Source organism: Neophocaena asiaeorientalis, unplaced genomic scaffold (assembly GCF_003031525.2).
Source record: "Neophocaena asiaeorientalis asiaeorientalis breed wild unplaced genomic scaffold, Neophocaena_asiaeorientalis_V1.1 scaffold404, whole genome shotgun sequence".
Lineage (NCBI taxonomy): Eukaryota > Metazoa > Chordata > Mammalia > Artiodactyla > Phocoenidae > Neophocaena > Neophocaena asiaeorientalis.
Genome location: NW_020172589.1, coordinates 2066430 through 2090029, shown reverse-complemented (window position 1 = coordinate 2090029; position 23600 = coordinate 2066430). Strand labels below are relative to the sequence as shown.

Here is a 23600-nt window from a genome sequence, read left to right as displayed (position 1 = left end):
AACACAATCATAGTAGGGGACTTTAACACCCCACTTTCACCAATGGACAGATCATCCAAAATGAAAATAAATAAGGAAACACAAGCTTTAAGTGACATGTTAGACCAGATGGACTTAATTGATATTTATGGGACATTCCATCCAAAAACAACAGAATACACTTTCTTCTCAAGTGCTCATGGAACATTCTCCAGGATAGATCGTATGTTGGGTCACAAATCAAGCCTCAGTAAACTTATGAAAATTGAAATCGTATCAATTGTCTTTTCTGACCACAACACTATGAGAATAGATATCAATTACAAGAAAAAAACTAAAAAATACAAACACATGGAGGCTAAACAATACACTACTAAATAACCAAAAGATCACTGAAGAAATCAAAGAGGAAATAAAAAAATACCTAGAAACAAATGGCAATGAAAACACGATGACCCAAAACCTATGGGATGCAGGAAAAGCAGTTCTAAGAGGGAAGTTTATAGCAATACAATCCTACCTCAAGAAACAAGAAACATCTCAAATAAACAACCTAACCTCACACCTAAAGCAATTAGAGAAATAAGAACAAAAAAACCCCAAAGTTAGCTCATTTATAACAAAAACCCTCCAGAGAGTAGGCATAGAGGGAACTTACCTCAACATAGTAAAGGCCATATATGACAAACCCACAGCCAACGTTGCTCTCAGTGGTGAAAAACTAAAACCAATTCCTCTAAGATCAGGAACAAGACAAGGTTGTCCACTCACACCACTATTATTCAACATAGTTTTGGAAGTTTCAGGCACAGCAATCAGAGAAGAAAAAGAAGTGGAAGGAATCCAAATCAGAAAAGAAGTAAAACTGTCACTGTTTGCAGATGACATGATACTATGCATAGAGAATCCTAAAGATGCTACCAGAAAACTACTAGAGCTAATCAATGAATTTGGTAAAGTAGCAGGATACAAAATTAATGCACAGAAATCTCTGGCATTCCTATACACTAATGATGAAAAATCTGAAAGTGAAATTAAGAAAACACTCCCATTTACCATTGCAACAAAAAGAATAAAATACCTAGGACTAAACCTACCTAAGGAGACAAAACACCTGTATGCAGAAAACTATAAGATACTGATGAAAGAAATCAAAGACAATACAAACAGATGGAGAGATACACCATGTTCTTGGATTGGAAAAATCAACATTGTGAAAATGACTATACTACCCAATGCAACCTACAGATTCAATGCAATCCCTATCAAACTACCCACAGCATTTTTCACAGAAGTAGAACAAAAAAATTTACAAGTTATATGGAAACACAAAAGATCCCGAAGAGCCAAAGCAATTTTGAGAAAGAAAAACAAAGCTGGAGGAATCAGGCTCCCTGACTTCAGACTACACTACAGAGCTATAGCAATCAGGACAGTATGGTATTGGCACGAAAACAGATATATAGATCAATGGAACAGGATAGAAAGCCCAGAGATAAACCCACACACATATGGTCACCTTGTCTTTGATAAAGGAGGCAAGAATATACAATGGAGAAAAGACAGCATCTTCAGTAAGTGGTGCTGGGGAAACTGGACAGCTACATGTAAAAGAATGAAATTAGAACACTCCCTAACACCATACCCCAAAATAAACTCAAAATGGATTAAAGACCTAAATGTAAGGCCAGACACTATAAAACTCTTAGAGGAAAATATAGGCAGAATATTCTATGACATAAATCACAGCAAGATCCTTTTTGACCCACCTCCTAGAGAAATGGAAATAAAAATAAACAAATGTGACCTAATTAAACTTAAAAGCTTTTGCACAGCAGAGGAAACCATAAACAAGATGAAAAGACAACACTCACAATGGGAGAAAATAGTTGCAAATGAAATAATGGACAAAGGATTAATCTCCAAAACATACAAGCAGCTCATGCAACTCAATATCAAAAAAACAAACAACCCAATCCAAAAATGGGCAGAAGACCTAAATAGACATTTCTCCAAAGAAGATATACAGATTTCTAACAAACACATGAAAGGATGCTCAACATCACTAATCATTAGAGAAATGCAAATCAAAACCACAATGAAGTATCACGTCACACTGGTTAGAATGGCCATCATCAAGAAATCTACAAACAATTAATGCTGGAGAGGGTGTGGAGAAAAGAGAACCCTTTGCACTGCTGGTGGGAATGTAAATTGATACAGCCACTATGGAGAACAATATGGAGGTCCCTTAAAAAACTACAAATAGAGCTACCATATGACCCAGCAATCTCACTACTGGGAATATACCCTGAGAAAACCATAATTCAAAAAGAGACATGTACCACAATGTTCATTGCTGCACTATTTACAATAGCCAGAACATGGAAGCAACCTAAGTGTCCATCGACAGATGAATGGATAAAGAAGATGTGGCACATATATACAATGGAATATTACTCAGTCATAAAAAGGAAAGAAATTGAGTAATTTATAGTGAGGTGGATGGACTTAGAGTCTGTTACACAGAGGGAAGTAAGTCAGAAAGAGAAAAACAAATACCGTATGCCAACACATATATATGGAATCTAAAAAAACAAATCGTTCTGAAGAACCTAGGGGCAAGCCAGGAATAAAGACACAGACATAGAGAATGGACTTGAGGACGTGGGGAGGGGGAAGGGTAAGCTGGGACGAAGTGAGAGAGTGACATTGACATATATACACTACCAAATGTAAAATAGATAGCTAGTGGGAAGCAGCTGCATAGCACAGGGAGATCAGCTCCATGCTTTGTGACCACCTAGAGGGGTGGGATAGGGAGGGTGGGAGGGAGACGCAAGAGGGAAGAGATATGAGGATATATGTATATATATAGCTGATTCACTTTGTTATACAGCAGAAACTAACACAACATTGTAAAGCAACTATACTCCAATAAAGATGTTAAAAAAATAAAATAAAAGAATGGATAGGACACCTGCTCATGTCATACAGCTGGTTGGTGGCTGAACAAAGATTAAACCCAGGACTTCTGTATCCCAGTTTTGTGCTTTCACACTGTGTCACACAGGCTCACCCTAAAAAAAAATTACAGCCAGGATAAGTGAACTTGGGATCAAGACAAATACTGTGGGAAGAATACTTGTCTAGTGAAGGGATGCTCTGATTAAGAAACTCTACTGACCTGATATACAACAGTAAAACCTTTCCTGAGAAATGGGAGAGAATGAAAAGGACAATCCTGTATCCTTTCCTTGGATGTTTTTCTGTCAAGCACAGCTATATTCATACTTGGATTAAAATATCACACATATGGCAAGCTGGCTTCCCCAATGGGAAATCTAGAAAGTGACTTCCTGAATGCACAAGAGCAAATATTTTGTACGACAGAGAATGCTCCTGCTCGGGGGTCTACTTCCACATGTTCATAATGTTGAGTGGAAACAGTCTTTGAATATAATCTAATACAGCCCCTTAAATAAACTAGGAAACCTCTTAATAATACCTCTGTCCATCAATCATTCACCTTGTGCTTGAACGTAAGCACTTATGGAGGACGCAGGATCTGGGCTGAAGCCAAGAAAAAGTAAAGTCAATACTTTCATTTATTGGACTGACTAATTAGCCCCGCAGTATACCACATTCTATGCCTTTTTAGATGTATTGCTTAGATTTAATGAACTTTTTGCCAAACTGAACGACACACACACATACACACACACACACACACACACACACACTTACACACAGTGAAAGAGAAAAATGACAAAAAGCTAATATTGCTTTATTACCTTGGGAAGCATTTATTAGGACACAGGACTGATGGAAAATGTGATGGACAGTCACAGAGTCAAAAACGTATTTACAGCTGGAAGGGTCCTTCTTGTAGAAAACTAGCCCAAGACTTTCCTTTTACTTAAAAGGAAATAAAGAGTTTAAAAGATTTGCTAGGCTTTTACAGGTTTCTGCTTCAGTGGCATTTGACTACACAGAGAGAGAGGGTTTATAGATTATTTAATATAGAGGGTGGAGTACTGATAATCACAGCTCAAAAAGGAAAAACACCAAAATGAAGGCAGGTGGATCAGAATCAATACTCTCATTAAATACTCAGTTACCTTTCCCCCTCTGGACTTACGTTTTCCCTCACTTTCTGGGTTACCTTTTTATGTACTAAATACAGAAAAAATAATCATGAAAGAGTCCCTTGACTGTAACTGGAATCAATGTATCTAACACGTTTTCCAATACTTGCTGTGCATGTGGCCTCATTACATTCACATGCCAAGAAAGGTTCAAAGGGAAAAAAAAAACTGTAGGAAGCCATTCATAATTTCCTCGACAGGATTTAACAGCCATTCCTTACTCCAGTCTTACACTCTGTTTTCTAATACATCCCAAGTGATAAAACTTCAAGTATATTAAAATTCAGAGCACAGCAAACTATTCATGCTGCAAAGTGATTAATGTTTATGTTCTTCTGTTTTGCTTTATTTTAAAAATTCACAGTCTGCATTATTCTCTGAAAAAGGGTTGGATTCCATATCACTATAACATTCCTTTTTAACTCTAAGGCCAGGCAGGTTACAATGCCCCTCCCCCACTTTCACGTGAGGAAACTCAATCTTTAATCATCATGAATTTACTCTATTTCTTCATTTATGTGCCCTGATGGATGTTTCTCAGTTTTCTTGTATAGATTTTCACATGTGTGATACCCAATTTGCAGATGTTCTTATGTTCTGATAAAGGTCTCTGTGTCTCTTGGCGTAATTTTAGCGCCTAAATGCTTACTGCTTACTATACCTTTGGGATTGAGTCTTACTCATCTTTGTATGCTCCCCACTCTCTACTCCTCCACACATACACCTTAGAAGAACACATCGTAGGTGTCAGAATTATTTTTAAACATCATTTTCCTTTGCATTAAAATCAGGGCCACAAATTCAAAGAATACTAATTTGCATTTGGTTTGAAGACTATATTAAAGATCTAATTCAAAATGTTTAAATGTATCCCTAGTTTCTAATTGAACAGGTTCACCAGGTGATGTTATGAAGAGAAAAATCTAACTTTGGTTAGTAATTCACGTAAGAAATAAGATATTTGAATTATCTTACAACTCATCAATTAGATGGGTTTGGTCAGATAGTGTTAAAATATACGACCTAATGTACAGTATTACAACGTGTAACATAAATCAACAGGAAATAGTCACTAAAAGTTGTTCACATCCTGTTTTTATTTCTTCAGTAAAGATCAAATACAATTCAGCTAAAATAAGACTCTATATCTTGATTGCAAATGTTAAGGTATTCTTTGTTTTTTGTGGTTTTTTTTTTTTTTGAGTCTATGTCCTTTGGTAGCTGAATGGGAAAGCCATACCATTACAGTGTTTGCCAGGTTTTACTGTTAACTCTTGTTTATAGACCTGTTTCCTTTACTACTTATAAGCCTTTTGAGAATAAGGCCCTGATCTTATCCCATATACCTAGTAATATAAAGACAAGTACTTAGGAAACATTCAGTAAATCATTTGTTAGCTGGTTGAACATTTCTGTCTTAGTTTCCTCAACTAAAGTTGTAAGAAGGGGGTACAACAGTACCTATGACCAAGGTGTTATGCTTATAAAGTGTTCAGAACTTCACAGGGCACGCAGCAGGTACTTATTCAGTACTGCTCCCCTGCACAACTCTGGGAAGTGTCATTCACAGTACTCCCTGGGGCTGTGCAACTCCAGACCCCACCCTCAAAGCATGAACTTCCATTAGCATCATCATCATTATTATTAGGCTCAAGAACAGAAAGATTTCACTTCATCTAAACTACAGAGAGGGCAGCAAAAGTGTGAACAGGTCCTTCATGATGGAGATAAGTGCACCTACTTCTTAAAGGGAAGAAGGTGAGAATTTTGAAGAATTTTTGTGCATTTTTCTCTCTCATCATTTAATCCTTGTTTGAGGTCTTCCATGGAAATGAATTATGACTGAATCACACGATGTTAAGCTTGGAGTTTTGTCTGATTCTAACAAACACTGTGAACTAAAACCACTAGAGGCTGATGAAAGTAAGATGATGAATATCCAAGTGAAAATAAAAAAATTTAGTTTTTAAAGAAATTAATATTTTGGCACATAGAATGTCAATTACATCAGATATATCATTGGGTTTTCAAATCATTTTGTGAAAGGATCTTTTTTCTCAAAACTTTAGGAGGACATCCAGTGGGTATCTGTGTGTGTGTGTGTGTGTGTGTGTGTGTGTGCTTAGAGAGCCTGGACCCTATCCTCCCAGCCTTTCTCTTCTCTCTATGGCTTACCAGGGACACTGTGGTTATCTATGGAAACCAATTTGGAACCCCTGATCCAGAGAGAGCAAAACTTCCATCTTCCAGAAGCCCTACAGAGTCACGCAGATAGTTAAGCTATTTGGATTTGTGGATGACTTAGAAATTTTGAAGACCAAATCGTTCTTTCAAAAATATTCACATTTGCTAAATAAATAAGTAAATTTTATTTTAGTAAATTTGAAAATCATTAAAAAAATCAGTGAAGAAATTTCTCATAAAGTTACCACCCAGAATTAACTGCTGTTAATATTTTGATTTATACTTAAAATATATATATTTATATATTCATGTAACTTTTTCCATTTTCACAAAATTGGGACTAAATTCCACCTTTTGATTTTTGACCTCTTTTTTTCTAACTTAAAAGACATATCTTACATATTTTCCTAAGTCACTGAACCTTTTTCTACAACATACTGCTTAGAAAGCTTCATTACATTCTAAGGTTGGCATAGGTCACAATTTATCATATATACAGGGAAAGGCAAATCAAGGTTTCAACCTTTTCTCACCCAAACCTACTCTTGTCAAAACTCCTGCTATTCACTATAAGCAAAAAATTGAAACAAAAGAATCTTAAAGTTGCATGAATTTAGAACCATGGAAACTATAAGAGCACAGAAACTGTGCTCTTCATAGCATCAAGTTTGGAATCTGTGCTGCTCAGTCTATTTTGCAATTGAGGATTTTTTTCCAGAAATGAAATTCCTGTAAAACTGCTCTCTGAATCTCTTTAGAAAAAAGAAAATATTCATAGCTTACAGAATTGTGGAAAACATAGCACAAAATGTTTTCTGGGGGGTTTATTGCTTTAAAAAAGTAGGAAGGAAAACTAGGTAATTTTCTTTTATTAAAATATATTTAATACCTATTTAAATGTTTATTTTAAAAAGAGAATCCCAGATTACATTGTACAAATATATGTAACTCACAAATGATCTCCTAAGAGTTATTAAAACACAAAATCTCCAAATGGTTTATTTTAGGACTGGGATTTATTCAGCCCCTTATTTCCTTTCTTCACTGGGGAAACTATGGTTATGTGGATTTTGTTCTTGAATGTCAATTTTAACAGTGTTTCTATCCTTTGCTTAGCAAGAATTGGGTCTTCATTAATATTTAATAATAACATTAAAAATATACTTGCCTTTCTCTTTATTTAATTTTGGGGAGCACAATCAAGTTTTCACTACAAGAGGGAAGTGGTTTAGCTCATTACTTAAGATGACTTTGGAGTCAGGCAGACTTGAGTTCAGAATCTAGTTCCATCTGTTATCAGTTAGAGAATCTTCAGTAAGTATTAAATTGTTGTATGGTAATAAACCTTAGTTGAGCTATACATAAAATAGGGATACTATGACCTTCTTCAAAGCGTGTTGGTGCATGTATGTAACAACTTTAGGGCACTGCTTGGCATCTAGGAAGGGTACTGAAACAAACATAAACCAACAATGCAATAACAATTAACATTAATGTCAAATGTGTTTTGAAAGAAATTTCAAAGAGGTTTTTTTAACCTGAATTTGGTCCAAAAAGTAGATTAATGTGCCTCATAATCTCTATTTATTAATGTAAAGATTATTATATTTGGCTCATCAAATGAAACATCTATCTTTAGAGAAGAAAGATAAGATTGAATACTGATTCAAAACCATCCATGTCAACACACATGTTAATAGTTGAGGCCAATTAGCTAGAAGCCATCGTGGTCACATCACAAAAACAAAGACTTCTGCTGAAAACAGTGGTGCTATTGATGTATTCCATCTAAGTGTCACATGTGTTAATATTCTATTTAAATTTGGCCCTTTCTCCTTGTAAAAACAGAAGTTCCTTTTGGACAGGGACCAGGGATAACAATTGGAAGTCTATGAATGCTTTCTATTTTGAGGAACTTCAATTAGGCTTTTGTGGTATTAGTGATGATGGTAATGATACACATGTAGGAACTATTTATTCATCCCCCCACCCTCCACAACCCCCATCAAAGGTTCTTGGTTTATTTAGTTGTGTCCATATACAGATACACATCCACCAATCATATGTGAAAGGAAGGACTTGGTGAGGATAACCAAGTGACCTAAATTCCCTTAGCGCCTGAGTTAGGATTTAGAGTGAAGGTCAGATCATGTCATAATTCTCTGGCTCTGATTCATGTTACTGATGGATCATTCGGTTGTGTGGGGCCACATCTCATAGAACAAATAAATTCTGAAGTAAAGAAACCTCAATTTGAGTGGTATACTTTTCACTTAGTGGTTAGGTGATGCTGGATACAGGTAGACAATCTGAACTTTAACCTGAGGTTGATTATAAATGGTATAACATAAATTAACATAATGTAATATAATACAATATAACATAATATATAATATCTTCTCTACCTATATGCTTGTGAAATTTAAAGTATCAAAAGTCCTTTGTAACTTGTAAAATAAAGTATTGAACACATTAATTCCTGTGAAAAATGCCTTTGCTTACTAATTATGAAAGAAATAAAACAAATAATTGATGGTGCATAGAGGAAACACCTGAAGCTACAAATTGTCTGGTTGAAACGTAATTGTGATTGCCCCCAAATCAGATCAACAGCATTAAATTTCATACAGATAGTTCATTTTTATCAAATGCTCATCCGCTGGGTTAAATTCATTTCAGCTTCCATATTAATGAAACCTGAGTGTTTCTCTAAAGAACAAAAACCATGCTTAACTGGGAAATAACATGCTATAGTGGAATGAAAATGGGCTAAACAGCAGTCAGAATTCCAACGGTCTCAAGGGCCAAAGAGTTAATGTGAATCCACTGGTGGGGAAGGGGCTTGGGGTGCTGATGTGGCACATGCTGAAAAGCACAATACCCACCCAGAGGAATACCTATCACTCAACTCCAGATGTGTCTACCATGAAGAGATGTGGGCCTAGTGATGCCAGATTTTCTTATTTTCTAAGAGGAGGGAGATACTGAGATATTTTTTGAAATGTCAAAATTACAAAATTTTGGACAAGTGTTTTTAAAAATACTGTGCTGGAAACATATATTTTTGCTTACAAACACTTGACATATGTTTGCAAACACTTCCCTGAGCTGGGTCCAGTCCACAAAGCTTCAGGTTTTAACCACTGTGCTATAAAATCAGATAGCTCTTACTTCAGTCTTAGCTCTAAACTCACTAACTGAATGGCTTTGGCTAAGAATTTAACTTACTCAAGCTTCATTTTCCTCTTGCAAAGTGGGAAGAACAATGCCTCTGTTTGTGAGGACTGAAAAAATGGACATGGGTGAAAACAGTATAAGAAATACATAATAGGTACTCAAAGAATTTAGCTCTTTTTCTGGATAACTTTGAAAAGTAAGTTGTAAAAGTAAGTTTTCTTTTTATTCTTGTTATATTCAGACCATATCAGATATTCTTGTTATTAAGAGGGTCAAGGCTGTCTCATTTGTTCCTGGAATAAATTGGTTTACTTGAATTATAAAGGAAACTCGATACTACGGATGTCCTCAATTCTTCTAAAGAACAGAGTCAGCATCAAGTCTGAAAAAAAAATTTCAGATTGACCCAAGAGAGAGTGCTTCTTTGCAAAATGTCTCCTGAACAAAATGCTTTTCTACTATTTCATCAGCTACTCTCTGTCATAAAGATCCTTTCGTTAGAAAAACAACATTTGAGGACATCAAGAATGTGGTTTAGCAGTGGCACCACGTGAACTGAGAACAGATCAATTCCGCTTAGATTACAGTTGGCTATACAGCCAAAGATCAAAGCAAGATGTTTCAAAGCAAGAAGATTATACAAAATAAATTTAGACAGTTAATGTTTTCAAGCCCTACAAATGTTAGTGAAAGTGCAGAAAGCAAATAGCCAGGGACTGGCTAGAAATATTAATCTTGTCTCTTTACTACCTTCCAGGGGTCTTGGCTAAGCCATTTAGGTTTGATTTCAAAAACTGTAAATAGAGTGAAAAGAGAAAAATATAAAATAATACACCACACTTAAAAGAGATTGGACAATGTGTGTAGCTAAACCTGTCCAGATGAGAGCATTCATGTGAACTGGGCATGTTTAAGCACGCATTTAGAGACTGGGCTCTTTTCAATCTATAGAGGAAAAAAACCTGAAGGTCTACAGTGGTAGAAGAATCAATTTCCCTTGTTGCAAGCTGATATTTTCCTCTCTCTTGTTTCAGAAGGTGACACTGAACCCTGTGGAGCCTGGAATGTGGACAATCTAGCTAAGAAGAGAGCGAGATGGCTAAAATGCTCCTTCTATGTAAAATTAACTAGGAGTAAGGGGGTCCTTGTTAATTCATTTTTTAAAAGCTAGGGTTTATTTTTAATGATTGCTAATGTTTCAGGCATCTAGCTCAAAATACTATAAATTCTAAACTTTGTAGGCACTTTTATTAAATGAAATGCTTTTAAAATAAAACTAAGTCATAATTCAAATGTTCTCCTTCCTACAACAAAGAATCATATATTCTCTGAAATACAAATTCCCCTTTATGGTTAATTAGCAACCACTTAAATTCCTACTTAAGAGATGCAGGAGACAAAGACTAAGCCTGTGGAGTAGGAGGAATTCCTTCCTGGGGTCTAGGTAACCCTAGCAGAGCAGACAACGGAGAAACTCCAGTAATTCCAGAGTTCCCATTTTCACAATCTGAGTTATCTAGGAAATTCTTAAGAAGGCAAGTTTGGGATCTATAATATCTTCAAAACACTTAAGTCTCTTTCTCTGTCTCCTCAGTGCCAATTAGCAGAATTATCATCTTGAGAATTCTCATGTGAATTCAGTGTGTTTATTTTTAATATAAATTGGTTATTGTTGTATATAAAATTATTGTCTTGCTATTCTTTTAATGGCTTGCTGGTAGAATGACACAATATCCTAGACTTTACAGACTGGGACTCATTTAAAATATTCTGTCTAGCTGTTTTCATCAGTATAATTGCATCTAAAAAAACAATTTTTGTTTTGGAAAATATGTTCAAATTAGGTATATCTGACCTATGAAGAGTTTACAGGCCTTAAATATGGGTCAGACGTAAGGACTAGAGAAGCCATTCATTTTTGGAAGGTACCTCTCCATGAATGCTTATTTTTGGAAGGTACCTCTCTCCAAGAAATGCTGCACAAGAAAGAGCCAGATGAGGCATGTGGGTGAGAAACACTTGCTTGGTTTACATTTTCATTGTGGTTATACTGGGTAGCATTTTCCAAGGAAACATTTCCAGTTTGGATCAGAAGGCAGGTTGACAATATCACCCTCTTTTCTGAAGCACATGCTCACAAGGCTTTTTTAGAGTCACAATGACCTCAGCAAAATTTCCTTCTTGAAAATGATACCAATGAATTGTTTTCTGACCAGACAGTGTCAGCTAAACTTAGCCAGATTTGGTTTTCCATCTATATTTTAACTGCAGTTGACTCTAGAATTTCAAGCAGTGCAGTGAGTGATCTTGATTTAGATGCCAAACAAAGACAGGGAACAAAGACTTTTTCCTCTTACTTAAATTTCAATGTATCAGCAGGTCAGGCACCTATAGAGATGGCTGTTCCCAATGATTTAAAGATATTTCTTTGTATTTGCCAAGCATACCCCTTCTCCTCCAGGTCACTCTTTTTATATTTGATTTCAAAACTTCCATGAAAGCAAGATTTTTCCTCAATTCATCTTCTGAGTAAGGTTATTGTCTCCATTTCTGTTTCAGCCTCATTTTTGGATATAGATATGAAGGAATGATTTATTTATGATTAGAGAATGTAGTAAAGTGTATTTCTAGAATAACTTTGAGTGTGTATCATATAATTTGATGTTAATAATAATTAAATTACTAATTTATTTTAATAAGTTATAGTGAATCCAAAGGTATTCCCTTAATGGTTTCATTATTTCTGATTTGCAATTCAGTTTTGAAAGGGAATAAATGAAGCCACAGAAATATTCACAGCCTTTCTTATTTATGTCATACTATGTAGTGAACAATTTTTAACGATGGATTTTTTAAATATTGTGATTTGTCATTTAAGAATTTGGCTTTCCTTTATGAACAGCCTAAAATCCTGAGAATATCACATATATGAATACAATCCATTTTGTTTTCACAGCCAAAGTACAAGAATGAGAGTTACAGTCTGAAGACCTGCTAGAAAACAGAGGTCCTTCAGGGGAGCACCCATTTATTCGTTCAGTCAACCACTGTTTATTGAGCACATATGTCGTGCCAAGGCTTTCGTTATTAATTGACAGTTTCATTTTCTGCCCTCACAGAGTTTACAATCTAGTGAAGGGCAGGGAAGATCAAGTGAGCAAATAAATAGCTCTACAATTACAACTTTGATAAATGCTACAAAGGAAACAGAGGGTACGAAGAGTAATAGTGGAGATATACTTAAGGAAACCTCTCCAAGGAGTTATATTTAAAGCTCAAACTTAAAGTATAAGAAGAATCCAACCATTCATATTTTAAAAAGGGAAGAGTCAGATGACTGGGCTTTCATTTAAAAACTATATACCAGTTTAAGAAACATACAGATGCCAAAAATATATCTTAGTTTAGTCTGAGAAGTCATGTGACAGCTAAGGTATGTTGTTTAAATGTTTTTATGAAGAATTTAAGTTGGTCACTGAGGTTAAGACTACAGGATGCCACTGCTATACTGAGGAAGAATAACATGAATCTGGAAGAGATTTGTTTTTGTTTTTTTAATTGCCGCTTATGCATGCGCCTGGTGAAATTCCTAGCAATTCAAACAGGGATTTCACTGACTTGAGCTTAAAACTCATTCATTATCAGCAGACAAGAGATGACCGAGGTTAATTTAATACCCACTGTGAGATGCAGTGGCAGGTCAGAATAACAGATCTCCTATTTCCTGAAAATCATGCTTGACTCACAGCTACTGAAAATCAAGCAGGATCTACCTGTATTTAAATTTATTTATTTATTTTTGCTGTGTTGGGTCTTCTTTTATGTGCGTGGGCTTTCTCTAATTGCGGCAAGTGGGGGCCACTCCTCATCGCAGTGCGCGGGCCTCTCACTATCGCGGCCTCTCTTGTTGCGGAGCACAGGCTCCAGATGCGCAGGCTCAGTAATTGTGGCTCACGGGGCTAGTTGCTCCGCAGCATGTGGGATCTTCCCAGACCAGGGCTCGAACCCGTGTCCCCTGCATTGGCAGGCAGATTCTCAACCACTGTGCCACCAGGGAAGCCCTCTACCTGTATTTAAAAGCAAAGTGTGAAGACCCCAAAGTGGGGGAAAGTATCTTGAGTCATCAAGAAAAATGCACACAGAGATTAAAAATTTACTAGAGACATATTTCATTGACATGGAAAGATGGCCACCTTATATAAAATAAAAAACCTATAAAAAAAATACCTATAAAACAATGCTTAGAGTATGGTCCCATTTATGAAATGGTATATCTGAGTGTGTTTATACTGGCAGATAGAAAAAAATCTAGAAGGAAATATTTCAAAGTACTAACAGTAATTATTTCTTGATGGTAGGCTTATGGGTGATTTTCTTATACATTTCTGATTTATCCTTTTTTTTCCAACAATTTGGATATATGTTTCAAATGTAAAATAAGAGAGCCTTTAAAAGAAAATTTAATTGTATTGGTGAATATTGATTTAAAGCAGAATGCCTTTAATATGACAGATGTCACTTGTACTGCAAGCTAATTAATTATAAAGGACACTTCACAAATGTGAAATGATAGTTCAGATGGCATGATTTACTCTTTGGCCAGTGCTGAATTACCAAACAGTTGGACAAAGCACGTGCCTACAGTGTTAGCAAAGAAAGGGAGACATCAAAAAACTACAAGATTTTGGAGAAAAGTATTTGATTTTTGATACTTCAGAAAAGTATAAAAGTATTTGTCCAGGAAATATCAGAAAGTTGTTAAACTGATGTACACTTATTTATGAGTTAATATCATTTTAATTTTTAAGAACATGTAGGTAGAGAGATGCTTAGGACATACAGGTAGGAGGTATGGGCTAAGTTTCTTCAAGGTCCAGGACCTATAGAAATTAATTTGGTCCTAAGCACAGGAAAAAAAACTGTGCTACCCCCCAACTTTATGTCATTACAAATAAAAATAATACTTAGGTATAAAATAAGTGCACATCAGTCCAACAAAGTTCCAAGTTTTCCCCAAATGCTTCATGCTTTTATGAAATATCATGAATCCCAGATTTTCTCCAAAATAATTTTTGTGTCTACCTTTTTTTTGGCTGATAACTGAAGAATGAATTTAATCTATGTGGCAATCCAATATGATCAAAGAACAAATCATATCCAAATATCCAAATAAATGTCCAAATAAAAATGAACTACATTTAATGCAGAGTTTACTATATTTGATATTTTAAAATTCAAATCGGCAAGATAATTTGCTATATTTTCTAATATGGCAGATTTGAGCTCATGTGAGTTGGAATTAGGGCCCAACTAGGCTATTTACCAAACCCAAACTTGAACAAGTCTAATCTCCCGAGCCTCTTTCCACTAATGTAAAATAATTATGATGACACTAGATTTACTGGCATGACAGAATTTTGGGGAATATAAGATGACAAATAAAGAATGTAAAATGACTTTAAGAACTACAAAAGATTATATTAAGATAAGGTGTAATGATGGTGCTAATTACAACTATATTGTTTTCGTCATTAACTATTGCACATGTGTATAGGTTATATACCCCCCACAAGGAAATTCTACGTTCCTAGATATGCAAATTGTGCTAGTCATATAAGAGTTCTACAAATAGTTGTTTTTCAACTGATTAATTCACCATGTCTGAAAACACATTTTCACTTGGTAAAATAACATTTGGGATGTGCAAACAGGGGGAACTGTAACTGACCTCTCAGAGTAACACCCAAGTATACATCTAGTTTATTTATTTCAGTAAAAAACAATTGAGTAATTTATGTTAAAACTTCCAAGATAAATTTTGTTTTCTTTTTGGTTCCAACTATGGAAAACAAAGCATTAATCTTTTTATGAAACCATGAAAAATGTAGAAAACAGTTTTGACTCTCCAGCTATTTTCTAAGTTCCCCTGATGGAGACTTGAAGCATGTACATAAGACTGAAATATGTCTGAAGTCACTTGAAGAAATAAGGAACATCCTATCACAAAGTGAGAAATTAGATAATATGTGTTTTATCCCAATTGAAACAAGTTTTACAAAAGTTTAAATGCCAGTCAAAATGTTTAATATTGCAACAAGAATGGCATTTTCAAGATAGTATTTGAGAAAAAGGTAATTAATTAATTTGCTTGTTGTTAAATAGCGCATTTAAATAATCAAATGTATGTATCTTCCATATATTTTGTTTTTTCTGACATCAAATTGATGGCTCTTGAACTATTGATATTTTGTATCTAGACCCCACTAAACCCCATTTCATTTTTTAAAATTAGCCATACAAAGGGAATAATGTTAATATGGCTGTTAGGCATCACATTCCATAAAGTTGCTGAGAAAGGAGTCTTATGAAGAGGACAATATTCAGTTCCCTGCATCCTGACAAGATAACATACACGTTTCTCCAAGCATACGGTCAATTGATTTCTTTAAAAATATTCAGATTCTGTAATTTAGAAGCCCTTTACAACACGGAGTCTTACTGTTGCAGGTCTAGCAGTACCTGATGTTAAACAACTAAAGCACACTCTTAAATGGACAATTTACTCTAGAAAAAGCCAGTAAAGTTCTTGAGAAAGAATTTAGCCTGTTCAGAATAAATGCATGTCTATGGCATACTTTTGGAGGTTTTGAAGAAGGATGCACTGCCTTATCTGGTTATCCAGTTGACAGTTCAAATTTGCTATCAGGAAGTTTTACATTGTGTATTCCTAATCTTCATTCTTTCTAATGAAGTTGAAGCCCAATGACCATATTTTAGGCTCCAAAAACTGTCAGTAAGCAATGTCCAGCTCTTTGAAGTAAATGATCATCATCTCTTAGTTTCACTTCTCCCAATAAAATAATCCTAATTTCCTTATCCTTTCTTAGAGGGTTCAACTTGTAGTCCTTTAAAAACAGTTCACTTTTCTGTGACCCCTCAGCAAAGGTCATATAATCGTCTCAAGTTGTAGGATCAAAAACTAGACCCGTATTTCCATCAGGGTCTGACCACACAGCTGAAACTCACTGCTGAGAGTCAGTTCTATGTCCATGACTTAGAGTGATTTGCCTCTGCTCAAACTGTACCAACTTCACCTATAAAACCACATCCCAATGAAAAGTCGAAACAAAGGAAATAAAACAAAGCCCAAGGCAACTGTTTTCAGTGCATGAAATACAATGCAACTGCAACTACAACATGTCTTAATTTTTTAAAGCTTACTGAAATTTTAATTTTTGCCAGTCAAAAGTTATCATTAACGATTCAGGATGCAGAGTGTTATAAAATTTTTGTTATGACATACAAGCCTAGTACCCCTTTCCCTGCTCTACTTTATGTAGTTGTGATAATAAGGCCTATGGTAGCATGACTTGATGGAGCTGTGAATCTATATAATATATGACATGCCATGAGCACATTAAATCCATTCTTCCTATTAAGTTGCTGAAGAGCCTTCCCATATATAAACCAAACCGGACATTTATTCTCGGAGAAGTTAAACTATAAACCTGATTCAAATACACGTAAAGATTGTAAATGAAGGGGAGCAGTGTGTAAAATAAAATGCAGGATTAGAACAAACGTTTTTTTTTACATTTAAAAAATGTTTGCACTGACAACGATATTGTTAGAGAAGAGAGAGATGGATAAAAAATAGTCCATATGATAAATGTAATGTTACTAACACAGTTTTACCTGCAAGGATTTTTCTGGCTTTAATTCAATGAAATTTCTATTATCCTGGGTGGTAATGGAGCCCTGTACCCTACTCATCTCAGGCATCCTTAGTATCCTGAGTTGCCTTAAAGCTGTGACATAATAAAAGGTCAAGCAGATCACACTAAGCATTTGTAAACTACAATAGCCCCCCATTTTGCCTGCAAGCCACACATTCTCACCCTAAGCTTTGCTCACTCTCTTGTTTTATTTCATTGTATAAGCAGGCTAATTTGGAGATGGCTAAGGTGCTTGGGAACACCTAGATTTTCAAAACAGTCCCACTTTCCTACTTAACCACCTAAAGAAGTAGACCCATACCACAACATTTGAGGGAACTGTAAAATGGTGTCTGGATACTGAAGGAATAAGCAGCACTATTAAAAAAATGAATGCATTTCACCTTCCAACTCATCTGTGCTTCCTGGGACACAGGTACAAACATGAAAGGCTTGGGGTAGAATTTCAAGAAAACTGATTTGTTTCAACATTCATTTGGCAAGATGCTAGACACAAAATAATACCACAAGCCACCTCCCTTTCCTATCATTGTAAATTCAGGGCTCTCAAATCACCCCCCACAAACCCAATTAAAAATAAAGAAAAGAGGCAGGCTATGAATTCACATCCAGTGCTATGATACAGATTATCCTAATTGGTCACAATGAAACTAAGAGACAATAACAAGAATAAATCTTGCATTAATCCAAATGAAGCCAATGAATAATAATACAAACCAGAAGCACAGTTTCAAAAATATGCAATTACCTCCAAGCATGCAAGGTCATTTGTAACCCATAAAAATGATTGCAAAGCACACTCTGCACATAAATATGTTTCATAAATGCTAAGTAACGTGTATGTATCATATGCATATCCATAGGGTATCCATTTGTATGTTCACAATCAAATCTATGTACTAAAAATGAAACTCTATCTGGCAAATGGTTTCTCAGCAAGAGTACATCAGAATATGAAATAAAATGCTAAATTCTGGAGCTACCTTTTCTTAGCAATGAGGGAAATAAGCAAAATCACCTTATAATTAGGCCGGAAAGCTTAGGAAGCACCAAATGTGTTTTTGAGGAAGGCCCAACCCTGTATGTGAGAGCCGCAAATTAAATGATTCCCTTCAATAACATCCATTTCTTGTCAGCTCTTTTTCCACCCCCTGATTCTGTCGCTAAGCTGGGAAGGAAAGGAACCAAGTGGCTCAGTCTGCATTCTGAGCCAGTTCAGGATAAAATCACAACACCATTTTTTTTTTTTTTTTAACACAAGCAGATGCCTTCTTAATTCTCTCTTCCTGGCAACCTTCCTCTCTCCCATCCCCATCACTGTCTCCACATCTTCCTCTCCTTCTCTGAGGGAGTCATTGTTCAAGTGCAGGCCACAAATGTATACACAGGTCATTTAACAGCCAGCTAAACCAAGAAGATAACCCCGCTCTCTGCTACTTACCATGCTGAGACGCGGAGAAGCTGTTGAAAGGAGGGAGAGATGCAAACTGAATCCATTTTCCTTGTGACCGAGTCGGATGCAGCCTCCGAACCCAACATCAGCAGCGGCTGCTGGGATTTTTTTCCCTCACTCTCTGGTTGGCGACGGTGCGAATAGGAACCACCCTTCCAGCCTCACTAGAGTATCAGCAGTCGAGGCGGCAGAAGCAGCAGCAGCATCACCACAAGGCCTCCTCCCTCTCGGAGGATGGGGTGAGCTCAGAAGCAGCCAGGAACTTGCAGCACATACCTCCTCTAGCTCCTCCTCTCCTGCCCCCTCCTCCAAAGCCCCACCCCTGCTGCGGTAGAGGCTGCCAGCCCTGGCTGCTGCTGGTTGTCATGGCAACGACCAATGGTAAGCCACCAGACTAAGAGGGAGGCGAGATGGGTGAAAGGAGCTGCAGGGGTTGGAGGGGAGTGAATTTGCGCTGCTGCTCTCTGGGATGCTCTTGGCCTCTCCTACCCTGGACTCCAGGTCTTTAAAAATGGGGTAAGGGTGTATAGCCATGGGAAGAGAATAATTTCAATTTTATTGAAGTCTAGACTGAATCATACAAAACAGCTTAGCTATTTTTTCATTTTCTATGGTTTCCCAATAAAATGTATTAAATTTGCAATCAGAAAAAATAATAACAAATATGGAGAAAGTTATATAATGTAATAGGAGATTATTATCACTCCAAATATGTTTGTTCTTTATAGCATCTTTTACTCAAAGCCACTCAAGGTTGTTAACAAGGAAAATGGGTGGCTGGACTTTGCAATTAAAAAAGAGTCTGTTTGATTCCTTGGCACTACTCTGCTTGTTCTTCTCAGGTGAGTCATTGTTTTTCCAGCTCCCCCTCTGAAGAGGACCTGGAGTTGTTTGGCACTCCCCTGTGGAAAAGGAAGTTGGAACAGAGGAATCAGAAATTCCTTGAGCAACCACGGCTCTCAGTTGGTGGATAGTTTCAATCCTTTTTAGTGTCAGACTCCTGGAGTGTTCAATATCCTGCAGGAAATTCCATGCTATTTCAAGGATGCCCTTTTGGAGGTCCCAAGCCAGCTGGGGGTCTGGGCGGTGAGTAGGAAAAAAAGGATGTGAAATCAGCAGTGCTGAGTTCTAGATGAATTGTTTCTAACTATACATTATAAATGACACTAGTATTTATCTCAGGCAGTAGTTGTAAAGATTGAATGAGATAATGCACTAAAAGCACTTGGCATGTAGTAAGCATATAATAAATGTTTACTCTTATTGCTATTATTAGTAGTGGTGGTAGTACATTGTAGCCACTCCTTGATCCAAGGGATTGAAGGAATAGAGTGGCAATTTCAGACACGGGAAAGAATTAAGGTGAGAAAACACTTAATACATGATAGCTGTGATGATGATGATGAAGAGGAAGATGGGTGACAATGATGATGATGGCAAAAACAGCGAGGCCCTAAGAGGTTAAAAGTTCTCTAAAATGTGACAATTAAGGACGTTGTAAGCCCAAATCCACACGGCTAATACATGGCAGAGCCAGAATTAAAACTCTGATGCTTCTAACACTAGCATTTGCTCTCCTAACCATTACATTTTCTGCTACTCCTCCATGGAATGGAGATACTCTTGTTCTTAACCCTCATAGGGTTATTTACAGATTCAAATAGGATTAGTACAAATTTCAGAGTCAGACAGCCTGGGCTCGACTGACATTAGATATGATTTGGGACACGTTAATTAACTTTCCTGAACCTATGTTTCTTCATCTGTGAAATGGAAATAATTGTAGGACCTCATCGTGAGAATCAAATAGGATGATGCATGTAGAGCATGAGCACAATGTCTAGCACAAAGTGCTAGCTAAGATTCTTTGTTACTCATTCTCAAGTAATTAATTTTAAAATGTGAGAGGACATTTTCCTGCTTGGGTTCACACTTAATGTCAGGGCCTTATTCTAGCAAAACTGATTTGAAGGCAATTAGGTGGTTGAGGAAAGGGTTGCAACTCATCCTCCACACTTGGCATTGCCTCCGGGTCCTCTCCAGGGGAGAGCCTGCATCCTGCTCTGTGCAGCTAGGGGCCCCTCCCTCCCCCAGAACCTAGACAGTCAGTCTACACACACTTGCACGTCAGCAGCACGTGAGTGTAGCTGTGTAGCATAAAGGAATGCGTTGTGATAGTCGAGCTTTTGTATTCTCTGTATTTCATCTTCTGCTGTCTCCACAAAAATGGTCATGTAAAGTAAGCAGAGATGAAAGCTGCAGGTGGTAGAAACTCAGACGTGCTTAGGTGATGGAATCCTCTCCACCAGCCTTGTGAGGAAGCCTTTTATCTTGAGCACCAAGAGCTGACTTGGTTGGGGTGAGTGATTCTAGTTTTCTCTCCTCCTATCAACACAGAGGCAATAGGAAGGGAAAAGTGTTTGGTGTTCCCTATTTAAACAATTCCCTAATTTAACCATTCAAATAGTACTCTTTTTTTTTTTTTGTGGCTATATCCATGCAGCACTGTTACCATTATTTAATAATATTTTCCTTTAGATATTTAATTGTGTGGTATTTATTTTTATTTACTTTAATTATTTGTTATTTATTTACTTTAAAAGGAAATTTGTCTCTGGCTTTGGCAAAACATTAATAAAATTAGGCATGGTAAACAGAATGTTCTCAGAGAAAGGAACTTAATGTAAAACAATATATATATATTTTTTTAGTTAAACAAAGACTTCAACTTCACTTGTAATAATTCTTAGTTAAAAAAAAGAAAATTTAAAATTTCATTCCTCTCTCCATTGCCATTTCCTGTTACTGTGCTCTATGTTCCCATGGTATCTATTATCTTTTAATATACTATGTCATTTATTTATACTTTAAAATTTTTATCTGTTTCTCCCCACTAGAATGTTAGCTATGAAAGGGTAGAGATATTTGTTTGTTTGTTTATTTGTGAACAGTACCTGACCCATATTAGATGCTCAATAAATATTTGTTGAATGAACAAACCAGTAAATAAATGAAATATCAAACAACTTCTGCATTGAATCATGGCTAAATAAGTTATTATTATAACATTATTTTTCCAGTTATCTATTTCTGATATTTCTAAAAATTAGAAAGAAATTATAATAATCTTTTCAGCATACATGCATATTAGCATAATGTGTATCTATTACATATTTTTTAAGTATATAGTTATTAAAATGGAAATGTTTGCCCATACATATTCAGAGTCACCTAGTATACTGCTGGTAGTCTTTGGGAAACACTGATTTTGTTTCAAGAGCACCTTCTCCATACGTTAGCATCTACTAACTGTGGCCAGACTGTCTACCCCTCCTGAGATCTCTCCAACTTTGACTTCTGAATTCTACGAGATGTCTGAAAAAGTACAGGGTGTGTGTGAGTCTTGGCTCCAAAAGCAGCATTAAATTTTCAGGAGGAACCACAGCATAATGGGAGGAAGCTGCACAGTGTGGGCTCTGGAGACAGACTACCTGGATTGAGTCCCCACTTCACCATTTTTTTTTTTTTTTCTGAGTGACCTTGGGCAAGTGCTTAATTTCTCTGTACCTCAGTTTCTTTTGAAGATCAAAGTTCATGTGTGCAAAGAGTCAAGAAGCATTTGGCATGTAATAAATAATGTTAGCTAATATTATTATTAACATAATTTTTAATAACCATGGTTATGCATAGCACATTTTTCTAGGTGTTTACAGAATACTCAGATCACGCCAAGCTATTCTAAGAACTTGCTGTTATGACCGCAGACCAGCTACCAGCAGACTATGAGGAATTCTGGAAATGTTTACCTCAGAGATAGGCCAATGTCCTTATTTCCCCCCCAAAAGGGACAAAAAGCTAGGGGTCACAGAAGTGACTGTTGTTTATTCCCTGTCTATTCTGTAAGAGGTTATTAACATATTGTCTATGTACAGAAAACATTAAATGTAAGTAGCCAGGATCTTCTTGAGGTCATTAAGGATAAGGATATCATTCTGACCTCACTGCATGTCCTTTATCAATACTACCAGGAAGCAAGTATATTGGAACTCTCCCATGAACTCTACAGTCCTATGGCCAACCATCTTATGGATGACTCTACTTAGCAGGTGGACACTTCTGCCTTTGCTCACCCTGTATCCTCTGGAAGTCCCTTCCCTGCCCTAATTCTTCAGCCTTCAATATTTATCCATCACCTCCTTCAAGGACTCTTCACTGATACCAGGATTAGCATTAGATTAGCATTAGAAATGAGATTCCCATTGTCGTTGTCCCTTGTCACATCTTTATTACTACGCTCATGATGGTGAACGGTAAATATTTTTTTGTCTTTCACTCCTATTTGATTGTAAGAACATTGAGGTCAGCAGTACCATTCATTCATTTGTTTACTGATACATTAATGCTGTACTAGGTACCAGGGACACAGCTGTGCATAAGATAATGTGAACACTCTTTTCAAAAAAACGAGTTTATAATCTAAAATGAAAGAGACACTACAAAAGTTCTTAAAATAAATGATGTTGAGGGCTATAACAGAGAACTACAGGAAGCTCTGATAGCATATAAAGAGAGAACATAACTGAGTTTGAGAGCCTAGGAAGACATTCTTGGAGGAATTGTGGAGTAGGGTGCGGGCAGATGGCTTCAGACAAAGAGAGGGAAATGTATGCTGGTCCGAGTTGTGGAAAACAGGCATGTTCCTCAGTTTTTGTTTCATGCTAGTACCTAGCACAGTACCTGTGCACATCATGTGCCACATATGTGTTTGTTGAAAGAATCAGTCTCCTTTCTCCCCTAACACATAGACACACAGTTCTTTCCTCTAGGTTTTCCTTCTGTTAATTTATTTGAGGGATTAGAGTTTGTCAGTAGCTAAGGAGCTGACAGGCTATGTGGGATGAGAAAGCATGAAGAGAGGCCAAA

At 36.4% G+C, this 23600-nt stretch overlaps 1 protein-coding gene across 1 annotated transcript in view; it reads right to left on the bottom strand.

Moving 5' to 3' along the window:
* Nucleotides 1-18913, bottom strand: part of JAKMIP2 (janus kinase and microtubule interacting protein 2) — a 169259-nt gene extending 150346 nt beyond the window's left edge. The window contains exon 1 of the mRNA XM_024738252.1: nt 18666-18913. The gene's annotated coding sequence lies outside the window, so the exon portion shown is untranslated. The remainder of the gene's footprint in view (nt 1-18665) is intronic.
* Between the last annotated feature and the right edge of the window lie 4687 nt (nt 18914-23600).